This window comes from Lissotriton vulgaris, chromosome 4_1 (assembly GCF_964263255.1).
Source record: "Lissotriton vulgaris chromosome 4_1, aLisVul1.2, whole genome shotgun sequence".
Classification (NCBI taxonomy): Eukaryota; Metazoa; Chordata; class Amphibia; order Caudata; family Salamandridae; genus Lissotriton; species Lissotriton vulgaris.
In genome coordinates this window covers 1,929,072,643-1,929,083,118 of record NC_141691.1, presented here as the reverse complement: position 1 = coordinate 1,929,083,118, position 10,476 = coordinate 1,929,072,643, and the positions used below count along the sequence as shown (strand labels likewise).

At 42.5% G+C, this 10,476-nt stretch overlaps 1 pseudogene; it reads right to left on the bottom strand.

The window, feature by feature from the left end:
- Nucleotides 1–8,284: 8,284 nt before the first annotated feature.
- On the bottom strand, nt 8,285–9,014 carry LOC147724726 (CD99 antigen-like protein 2 pseudogene; annotated as a pseudogene).
- Nucleotides 9,015–10,476: the final 1,462 nt, after the last annotated feature.

Genomic DNA, 10,476 nt, shown 5'->3' with positions numbered 1-10,476 from the left:
TTAATATTGGTCCATGCTCAATTGCACTTCGTCTGTTACCTACGTGTTTTTCAACAGTCCATCGGTTTTCAGAATTTACAAATTAAATGACTAGAACTAGCAATTTATGTTTTAGAACACGCCTAGATATTGTTAACACGGTATCTCTCAAGAGAAAAAAAAGAAAGGATGAACAATAATAATTCAATATGTTCAAATTGTTCAATGGTTAATAGTACCCTACAGGCTTTCGTTTGGACAAGTAGTCCTTCATGAACATGACGGACATCCTAGCTGCCTTTTTGCTATTGCATTATGATATAATGCCCTTGCAATTAGGCAGATTGGATAGCTGTTACGTATGAGGCAAAGCAACCCGTCTGCCCAGCTCTGCATCAGGCTCAATGTCACAAAGTTATAAATTGAAAATGAGATTTAGAGTTAAGGGCTTTTGTTTCTTCTTGACCTGAACTCCGATTACACACTTAGCTTATGCACAGTTTCTGTTGCAATTTTACAATGATGCCTATTGGTTATCATGTTAGCCATGGTATCCAGGGTAAGTTAATATCAGCGAGTTATCTAATCAAGTACAACAAATCAGGTGGGGGAGGGTCCAAGGGAACTTATTTTAGAGACCAACAAGGAGAATTTCCCCTAATCATAATTAATAAAAACAATACAACCTCGGGTGTACATTAGCACACAAATCATATATTGGAATATAAGTGTGATGGAAGTGCAATCTTTCTTAATCCCTAATTAATATCAAGGGGAATGATCTCTTAAGGACGAAAACCCTCACTCACCAAAGGTGACATGCTTCATCATAAGGGTTCCTCCTCCTAGTAGGAAAAGCTAGTCCTACTGAGGGCTACAACTTCCTCACTGTGAGGAAGGAGATCAGGGATGTTTTTAAAAAGATAGTTACAATCCAGATTTAGATGCTTGTGCTGACTCATTAAACATCATTAGAGTTAATGGGGCGACCCTGTGTCCCTCAGAACCTGGGTATTAGTGATATAGAAAACAGTTGGTTCCTTTAGGTAATACAATTGCTGTGATTTATGTATTAAATACAAAAGCAACTATGCATCTCAATTTGTTATCAATGAATGAAAAACACTTTTTAGATAAGAACACACCAGAAGAAGAATTGACAAGAACAGAGTTGATTTTTACTCTTTTGTTGTTTCAAAAAGATAATAAATACAATTATGGCTGTCACAAACACAGATGTACTGCGGCTATACAAAGGTGACTGTTGTAAAGAAGTGACATGAGGTGACAAGTGAAATCAGTGGTGCACTATGTGCATGAGATATATTGGTGCCAAAGATAAATACAATTCAGAAACCCTGTCCAATCCTCTGATTTTTAACATGAATACAAAAACCAATGGTGATTTTAGGTTAAGGTCAAGCACACTGTATGGACATGTGTGACAATAATGTTGATGTTTGGATCCTAGAAACAGCACAGAGTGATGTGCGTCAAAAACGGATCTTCTTCAGGACTGTAAAGAGGCGGGTTGGACAGCCTATAAGTTCAATTATAAAGAGAGGGTCAGGTGTGTTCCAACAGTCGAAAGACTAATGTTTATATTGCAGTAGCTAGAGTGGGGCTTACCACAAGGCTGACTATCTAATTAATGCAATTGAAAGAAAGCTGTGATCGAATCAGTAAAGTTAACGCAAAGCTGTGATCCTAATAAAAGATCTACAAATGAGAATAAACATGCCTGATTGTGCAGCAATGAGGGCCTTTTGTGTCCTGAGGACCTCAGGAAACAAGTGGAATTCATTTCCTGAGCAGCAGTGCACCAGGAAGGGTGTTAGCAGAGTGGTGTAAAAAGGAGGCGTGTCCTCAGACCACTCTCAGCAATCCAGCTGTGTGGGGATTACTGGAGGTAACAGGACGGCTAGTTGGCACCAAGGGAGCCTCGGGAGGCAAGGGGACTTCATCCCCCAACCAAGAGCACGCCAGGAGGTGTGTTTGCCCAGTGGTGGAGAAAGGGGGCGTTGCCTGTGTCCACCTCTCAGCAGTCCCACTGTGTGGGTCTTACTGGAGGTAAAAGGTACACAAGTTGGCCCCTAAAGACGCCCAGCAGTGGAGGGGTTGGGAACGGGGCGTGGCCTGCTACAAGAACTTATCAATCCTGCTCTGTGGGACTTACTGGAGGTAACAGGAGGGGTAGTTCACCCCCACGGATGTCTTTGAGGGCCAACTATCCCTCCTGTTACCTCCAGTAATTCCCACACAGTGGGATTGCTAAGAGGTCTGCACCACTCTGCAACCACACCCCCTGTCATACTACTGTTTGGGGGATGAAGTCAACTTTACTCCTAAGAGACTTTGGGGGCCAAGAAATCTTCCTGGTACCTCCTGTAGGTCCTACACGGTGGAATTGTTAGGCGCTGGTCGGAGGCCCAGCCTCCTTTTACCAGCACTCTAACAACACGACTAGTAGTTAAAGAAGCATTTGCAATGCAATAGGACTTACATTTGCGACAGTTGGAGCTATTGGCATTGTAAATGTAAATGATTTTTACTAATGTTTTATGGGGTGGAGTGGACGTACTTTGTGTGTTATGAAAATAAGTGGTATGTTGTACAGTGAAATTATGTGTATAGAAAGTATGTGGTATTTAGTATATAGCTATATGGAGAGTGAGATTAAGTGTTATGGAGAGAGAGTAATTATGTGATATGGTAGTCTGTGTTTTAGAGTGGTAACCTCAAGTTTAGTCTTCCTCATTTCCATAGAAGCTAAACTATAAACTCTATGAGACAAAAAAAATAAGGAAGCACTGAGGAGCACTTCTGGACCTAGTCAGAGGTATGAGCAGAGCCACTGGAATTATGCAACTGTTCAGCTGCACTGATTTTTGCATAATTATACATTTTCCGCATTTGCCACATAATCTATTTCTGCCGCATAATCTGCAGATTTGGACAATAAAAATTCTTGGGCCCGATTCACAGAACTAACTTACGACAAAATCCAAATCGTGCTCATTTGGTGTTCACAGAAGGCATTTAGTAGTCTTAAATTAGGATTGTGTCTTAAATCAGAATTTTGTGTTACATTAGGATTTTTTCTATGTTAGGATTTTCGTGTTAAATTAGGATTTAATCTTTAAATTAGGATGTTGTCCTATGTTAGGATTTTGTCTTAAATTAGGATTTTATCCTAAATTAGGATTTTGTCTTAAATTATATTTAAGACAAAATACAAAATCCTAACCTAAGACAAAATCCTAACTTAAGACCTTTCTGCACCTCTCTTGCTTCTTTCTACAACACTTATGCTTCTTTCTGCACCCCTCTATCCTCTTTCTGCACCCCTGTTTCTTCTGTTCAGTCTTCTTTTGTTTCTTTCTGTACCTCTCTTGCTTCTTTCTGCACCACTCTCACCCTGTTCCCCATTTTTGCATCTCTGTTCCTACTTTCTGCACTTCTCTTGCCCCTTTCTCCACCCCTCATCCCTTTTTCTGTACCTCTGTCACTTTTTCTGCACTTTTTCTTACTTCTTTCTGTACTTCTGTCCCTTCCGTCTGCAAGCCTTGTGCCTCTTTCTGCATCTGTCTTCCCTCTTTCTCCACCCCACCTCCCCCTTTCTGCATCTCTGTTGCTTCTTTATGCACTTCTCTTACTTCTTTCTGCATCTCTCTTGTTTCTTTCTGCACACCTCGTGCCACCTCTTTCTCCAATCCTCTTCCCTCTTTCTGCACCCCTTTTGCCTCTTTCCGCACCTCTGTTGCTCCTTTCTGCATTTCTTTTGTTTCTTTCTGCATTTCTCTTGCTTCTTTCTGCACCCCTCTTGCCACTTTCTCGACCCCTCTTCCCCCTTTTTCATCTCTCTTGCTTCTTCCTGCACCTCTGTTGCTTTTTTCTGCACTTCCCTTGCCTCTTTCTGCACCCCTGTTTCTTTATTCTACATTTCCCATGCTTCTTTCTGCACCAGTCTTGCTTCTTTCTGTACCCCTGTTGTCTCTTACTGCACTCGCCTTCCCTCTTTCTGCACCTATTTTGCCACTTTCTACATCTCACTTGACTTTTTGTGCACCTTTCTTGCTTCTTTCTACACCTCTGTTGCTCCTTTCTGCACTTATCTTGCATATTTCTGCACCCCTCTTGATTTTTCTGCACCTATCTTTCCTTTTTCTGTACCTCAGTTGCTTCTTTCTGCACCCCTCTTCCCTCTTTCTGCACCTTTTCTGCAGTTCTCTTGCCTCTTTCTGCACCTCTGTTCCTTCTTTCTGCACTTCTTCTGTTTCATTCTGCACATCGCATGCTTCTTTCTGCACATCTGTTGCCTTTTTTATGCACCCCAATTCCTTCTTTTTGCTCTTCTTTTGTTTCTTTCTGCACCTCACTTGCTTCTTTCTGCACCCCTCTCACCACTTTCTCTACTCCTGTTCCCCCTTTTTGCATCGCTGTTGCTTCTTTCTGCACTTCTCTTGCCTCTTTCTCCACTCCTCATCCCTCTTTCTGTATCTCTGTTGCTTCTTTCTACACTTCTCTTGCTTCTTTCTGCACCCCTGTCCCTTCTTTCTGTAACCCTTGTGCCTCTTTATGTACCCCTCTTCCTTCTTTCTGCTCCCCTTATGCCTCTTGCCTGTTCCTGCACCTCTGTTCCTTCTTTTACCAGTTCTTTTGTTTCTTTCTGCAACTCTCTTGCTTATTTCTGTATTTCCCCTTGCCTCTTTCTCCACACCACTTCCCCCTTTCTGCATCTCTGTTCATTCTTTATGCATTTCTCTTGCTTCTTTCTGCACCACTTGTGCTTTTTTCTGCACCCCTCTTGCCTCTTTCTGCACCCCAGTTCTTTTGTTTCTTTCCGTGCCTCTCTTGTTTCTTTATTCACCCCTCTTGCAGGGGTGTGTGCTCGCCCGTTCCTTTTTTGAAATCTATACGAACAGAGTCGAGTCCTTCCTGTCTGCTCTCTTTTTGGACGTGCCCAAATTTGATCAAAGCCCCCTCCCGATTTTGGCATACGATACGCCGACAATGCAGTGCTGATGGAAAAAACGGGCCTGGCCCTACAAAAACGTATTAAAGATTATGCCATCTTTATGGCTTCTCTTGAACTAAAAGTAAATTAAACAAAATCTTTCATAATTGTAGCGGGAGCGACTAAAGGAAAAAAACTGCCACAATTCCAGATGGATGGCAATGAAATTAAGGCGGTGGACTCCTTTTCATACCTAGGAGTGCTCTTTGATAGGGATCATTCTTGGTCCAAACTAGTCAAAACAAGAGCCCAGGGAATGCAAATGGAGCCTAAACGCTTGTCAAAGATTTGCAAAAAAAGTTTGGTGGAAGCTCATTGGACGTAACTAAAAATATTTATCAAGCCTAAATAAAATCAGCCTCAACATATGGAGCAGGCGTGTGGTGGGTGGGCAATACTGGCCTGTTACAGGAAATGGAAGACTCCTTTTTTAATACCTGTGTGTCCTTACCCCAATTAGCTTCAAAGTACATTCTACATCTTGAATTAGGGCTCCACTTTCTGAGTGACACAATAAGAATGGCCCAAGTCCTCTTGTGGCTATCCATTTGGCAAAGAATTACAGTAGACTTGATACAAACCATTATAGGGGAATGCTGTAACCTAGATTATTACAAAAGAATTGGGTGGCTAAATCATGTAGAAACTGTATTAAAGGCTATAGGGATGGAAAAACTCTTTCAGGACCCTCACTCCTGTAATGGGGTCACAAAGAAAGTGTTAGAAGATCTATATTCCCAAAGAGCACAATACGCCTGCAGGGAAAAAAACAGATCCATCACTTTACTATTGCGTATGACTTGTTCCCATTAATACCAGGAGATGGTTTCCATTACTTAGCACGGATAAACAACGCCCAGCACAGATTTATTCCACAGCGCTTCAGATTAAACATGATCCCCTTACTCCTGGGATATCCACAAAAGAAGTATAGGCTAGCAGAAGTTGATCGCTGCCCCTGTAACAACCTTGCGGCGCAGACAGATGTACATATCCTATTTTGTCAAAAATATTTTGAAGCAAGGAAATTGTTTATAGTGCCAATTCTGAGGCATCATAATTTTAGGCAATGTCGGGTCACAATGTATTTTTTAAAAGCCCTACTTGACCCATTCGTCTGTTCCTGTGTTGCCTAATATTTAATGGCCTGCCTCAGGAAGAGTAAAAGGGTGGGTATAGTTTCTAGCAGCACCCGGTAACCATATTATGAACAGTTTTTTCTACTATAACTGATTTTAATAATATTTTAACTAATGTATATATGAATATTTATTGATCTGCATATTTTTTACATGTATTCTTTAGCTTTTATGATCTGTTCACAATGATCGAATAAAGCTGTGTGAAATGAAACAACCTTCTTGCTACTTTCTCCACCCCTGCTCCCTCTTTTTGCATCTTTCTGCACCTCTGTTCCTTCTTTCTAAAACCCTTGTGCCTCTTTCTGCACCCCTATTCATTCTTTCTGCAACTCTCATGCCGCTTTCTGCACCTCTGTTCCTTCTTTCTGCACTTCTTTTGTTTCTTTCTGCAACTCTCTTGCTTCTTTTTGTATCCTCTTGTCTTTTTCTCCACCACACTTCCCACTTTCTGCATCTCTGTTCCTTCTTTCGGCACTTGTTTTGTCTGTTTCTGTACCTCTCTTGCTTCTTTTTGCACCCCTGTGCCTCTTTCTATATCCCCTCTACCCTCTTTTTGCACCTGTCTGCTCTCTTTCTGCACTCCCATTGCCTATTTCTGCACCTCTGTTGCTTCTTTCTGCATTTCTTTTGTTTTTTTCTGCACCTCTCTTGGTTATTTCTCCACCCCTCTTCCCCCTTTTTCATCTCTGTTGCTTTTTTCTGCACTTCTGTTGTGTATTTCTGCACTTCCCTTACCTCTTTCTGCACCCGTTGCTTCATTTTAGCATTCCCATGCTTCTCTCTGTACCTGTCTTGCTTCTTTCTTCACCCCTGTTGTCTCTTTCTGCACTCATCTTCCCTCTTTGAGGCTCTCTTTTGCTTCTTTCTGCACTTCTCTATCCTCTTTCTGTACCCCTCTTGCCTCTTTCTGCATGTCTGTTGCTTCTTTCTTCACTTCTATTGACCCTTTCTGTACCTCTCTTGATTCTTTCTGCACTTCTGTTGCCTCTTTCTGCACCTCTGTTGCTTCTTTCTGTACTTCTTTTGTTTCTTTCTGCATCGCTTTTCTTTCTGCACCCCTCCTGCCTCTTTCACCACCCCTCTTACCCCTTTTTTTATCTCTGTTGCTTCTTTCTGCACCTCTGTTGCTTCTTTCTATACTTCTCTTGTCTCTTTCTTCACTCCTGTTTCTTCATTCTACACTTTTCATGCTTCCTTCTGCACCTGTCTTGCTTCTTTAAGCATCCCTGTTGTCTTTCTGCACTCGCCTCCACCTCTTTTGCCTCTTTCTGCATCTCACTTGCCTTTTTCTGCTCCTTTCTTGCTTCTTTCTAAACTTCTGTTGCTTCTTTCAGCAATTCTCTTGCCTCTTTCTGCACTTCTCTTGCTTGTTTCTGTACCCTTCTTCCCCTTTTTTCATCTCTGTTGCTTCTTTCTGCACCTCTGTTGCATATTCCTGCACTTCTCTTACATCTTTCTACACCCCTGTTGCTTCATTTTGCACTTCCCATACTTCTTTTTCTTCTAAGTAAATGTACTAGCAATATGTTTATTTGTGCACTCATTTTTGTGCATGATACGGAGCATGCGCACATTCATCATGTAGACGCTAAGAGCCACCAAACAACATTTAACATTTTCATAATTCCATTTTTGTGAAAACGTCATACAAGTATAATTTTATTTACCTGGCTGCACTGTGTTATTGTTGCACTGTTTTGTGTGGTGCACTCTTACTTTTGCTGTATCACCTTGCAACTGTTGTACAAACTTTCAAAAAGCACCGATTGACAAATTGCATTTTGTTCATTTTAGTGAGGAAAGTCCATGGGCACATTGACTTTGGTAATTCATACACAAAATTACCCGCACAAATTGCTTTTAGAGCAAAACCTATAATGAACTGTTTGTTAGAAACATCCTTGTTTTTCATCCAAGTGAATTTGATAAAAGCGTCCTTGTTTTTCATCCAAGGGACCATTAGTCAAATGTGAACATAAAGCTCCCCCCCGAAAAACCCTACCGTAGAGTGGAAAATGCCAGCTTCCAACCTACCACACCACATTAAATAGCTTAGAATCAGTAAAAAATAAAAACACGACTGTAAACTGCAAGCATTGATAACTCCGGCAGCTGGGTTGGGTCGACGCTCCTTCCTGGTTTAAACTTACGCAGTGTCTGGTTTTGGAGGCTCGGCCAGGGCTGTGTATTTAACTTGGGGTTCTTCACTGACCACAGCTTCCATGTTTTCTCCCTTTACATATTCTGCATTGAGACCTTGTTGTATATTGTAGCACAATTTCTTTTGTTGATACGAGATGTAACTGGACACTGCACTGATCAATGCCATTGCCAGCGCACTTGCTATTCCTGCTATTGTCCCGGTCACTGCAGCACTGTTGAACCTGCTGTCACTGCTACCGCTTTCTCCCCCTCCACGGCCACCACCTTTGTTCTTATCTGGGTGGTAGCCGTCATCAAGAATGTCATCAAGATCCTTGTCTGACCATTCCGGTTTTGTACCTCCAGAGGTGCTATCTGTCTTTTTGGAGCCGCCTCCAGTGCCAGGCTTCGGCTTCCCTCCTTTATCGTCATTTCTATCATCCAATGCATCTGACAAATCAAAATCTGAAGGATTTTTAGCTGGCTTTTTTGGGGATACTGGTGCTCTAGTGGCTTTTGGCTCTTTTGTTGTAGTTCTGTGAAACAGGTCCCATAAACTATCATCTGTGCCTTCCAGGTGGCTTTTTGGCCGGCTTGGATGGTTTGGGAGTAGGTTTTCTTATAGTATCATCCAGTGCATCTTCTAAACTAAAGTGATCGTAGTCTCCACCATAAGCTCTCCTGATGCGAGCGAGGCAGGCGAGAGCCAGGAGCAAGGGCATGGACGGGGCCATGGTGACCCGGGGTGGATGGGAGGCGGTTCCCGGCCAGAGGGTACAGTGGAGTCAGAGGGAGCCAGAGGCACCAGGGTTCAGGTTCCCATGCTTATTTCGGCACCTGTCTTGCTTCTTTCTGCACCCCTGTTGTCTCTTTCTGCACTCATCTGCCCTCTTTGAGCATCTTTTTTGCTTCTTTCTGCACTTCTCTATCCTCTTTCTTTACCCCTCTTGCCTCTTTCTGCATGCCTGTTGCTTCTTTCTACACTTCTATTGACTCTTTCTGTACTTTTCTTGATTCTTTCTGCACCCCTCTTGCCTCTTTCTGCACCTCTGTTGCTTCTTTCTGTACTTCTTTTATTTCTTTCTGCATCTCTCTTGCTTCTTTCTGCACCCCTCTTGCCTCTTTTTCCACCCTCTTACCCCTTTTTTCATCTCGGTTGTTTCTTTCTGCACCTCTATTGCTTCTTTCTGCACTTCTCTTGCCTCTTTATGCACCCTGTTTCTTCATTCTACAATGCCCATGCTTCTTTCTGCACCTTCCTTGCTTTTTTCAGCACCCCTGTTGTCTCTTTCCGTACTTGCTTTCTCTCTTTCTGCACCTCTTTTGCCTCTTTCTGCATTTTACTTGCCTTCTTCTGCACCTTTCGTGCTTCTTTCTACACCTCTGTTGCTACTTTCAGCAATTCTCTAGCCTCTTTCTGCACTTCTCTTGCTTTTTTCTGCACCTCTCTTGATTTTTTATGTACCTCTCTTTCCTCTTTCTGCACCTCAGTTGCTTCTTTCTGCACCCCTCTTGCCTCTTTCTGTACCCCTCTTCTCTCTTTCTGCAGTTTTCTTGCCTCTTTCTACACATCTGTTTCTTCTTTCTGCACTTCTCCTGTTTCATTCTGCACATCTCTTGCTTCTTTCTGCACCTCTTGTGCCTTTTTCTGCAACCCATTTCCTGGGTACTTCTCTTGCCTCTTTCTCCACCCATCATCCCGCTTTCTGCACCTCTGTTGCTTCTTTCTGCACTTCTCTTATATCTTTCTGCACCCCTGTCCCTTCTTTCTATAACCCTTGTTCCTCTTACTGCATTCCTCTTCCTTCTTTCTGTTCCTCTCTTGCCTCTTCCTGCACCTCTTCCTTCTTTCACCAGTTCCTTTGTTTCCTTTTTGCAACTCTCTTGCTTCTGTCTGTATCCCCTTACCTCTTTCTCCACCCCACTTCCCCCTTTATGCATCTATGTTCCTTCTTTCTGCACCACTTGTGCCTCTTTCTGCACCCCTCTTGCCTCTTTATGCACCCAGTTCCTTTTTTGCTCTTCTTTTGTTTCTTTCAGTACCTCTCTTGCTTTTTTCTCCACCCCTGTCCCCCTTTTTGCATCTCTATTAATTCTTTCTAAACTTTTCTTGCCCATCATCACTCTTTCTGTATCTCTGTTGCTTCTGTCTGTACTTCTCTTGCTTCTTTCTGTACCTCTATCCCTTTTTCTACA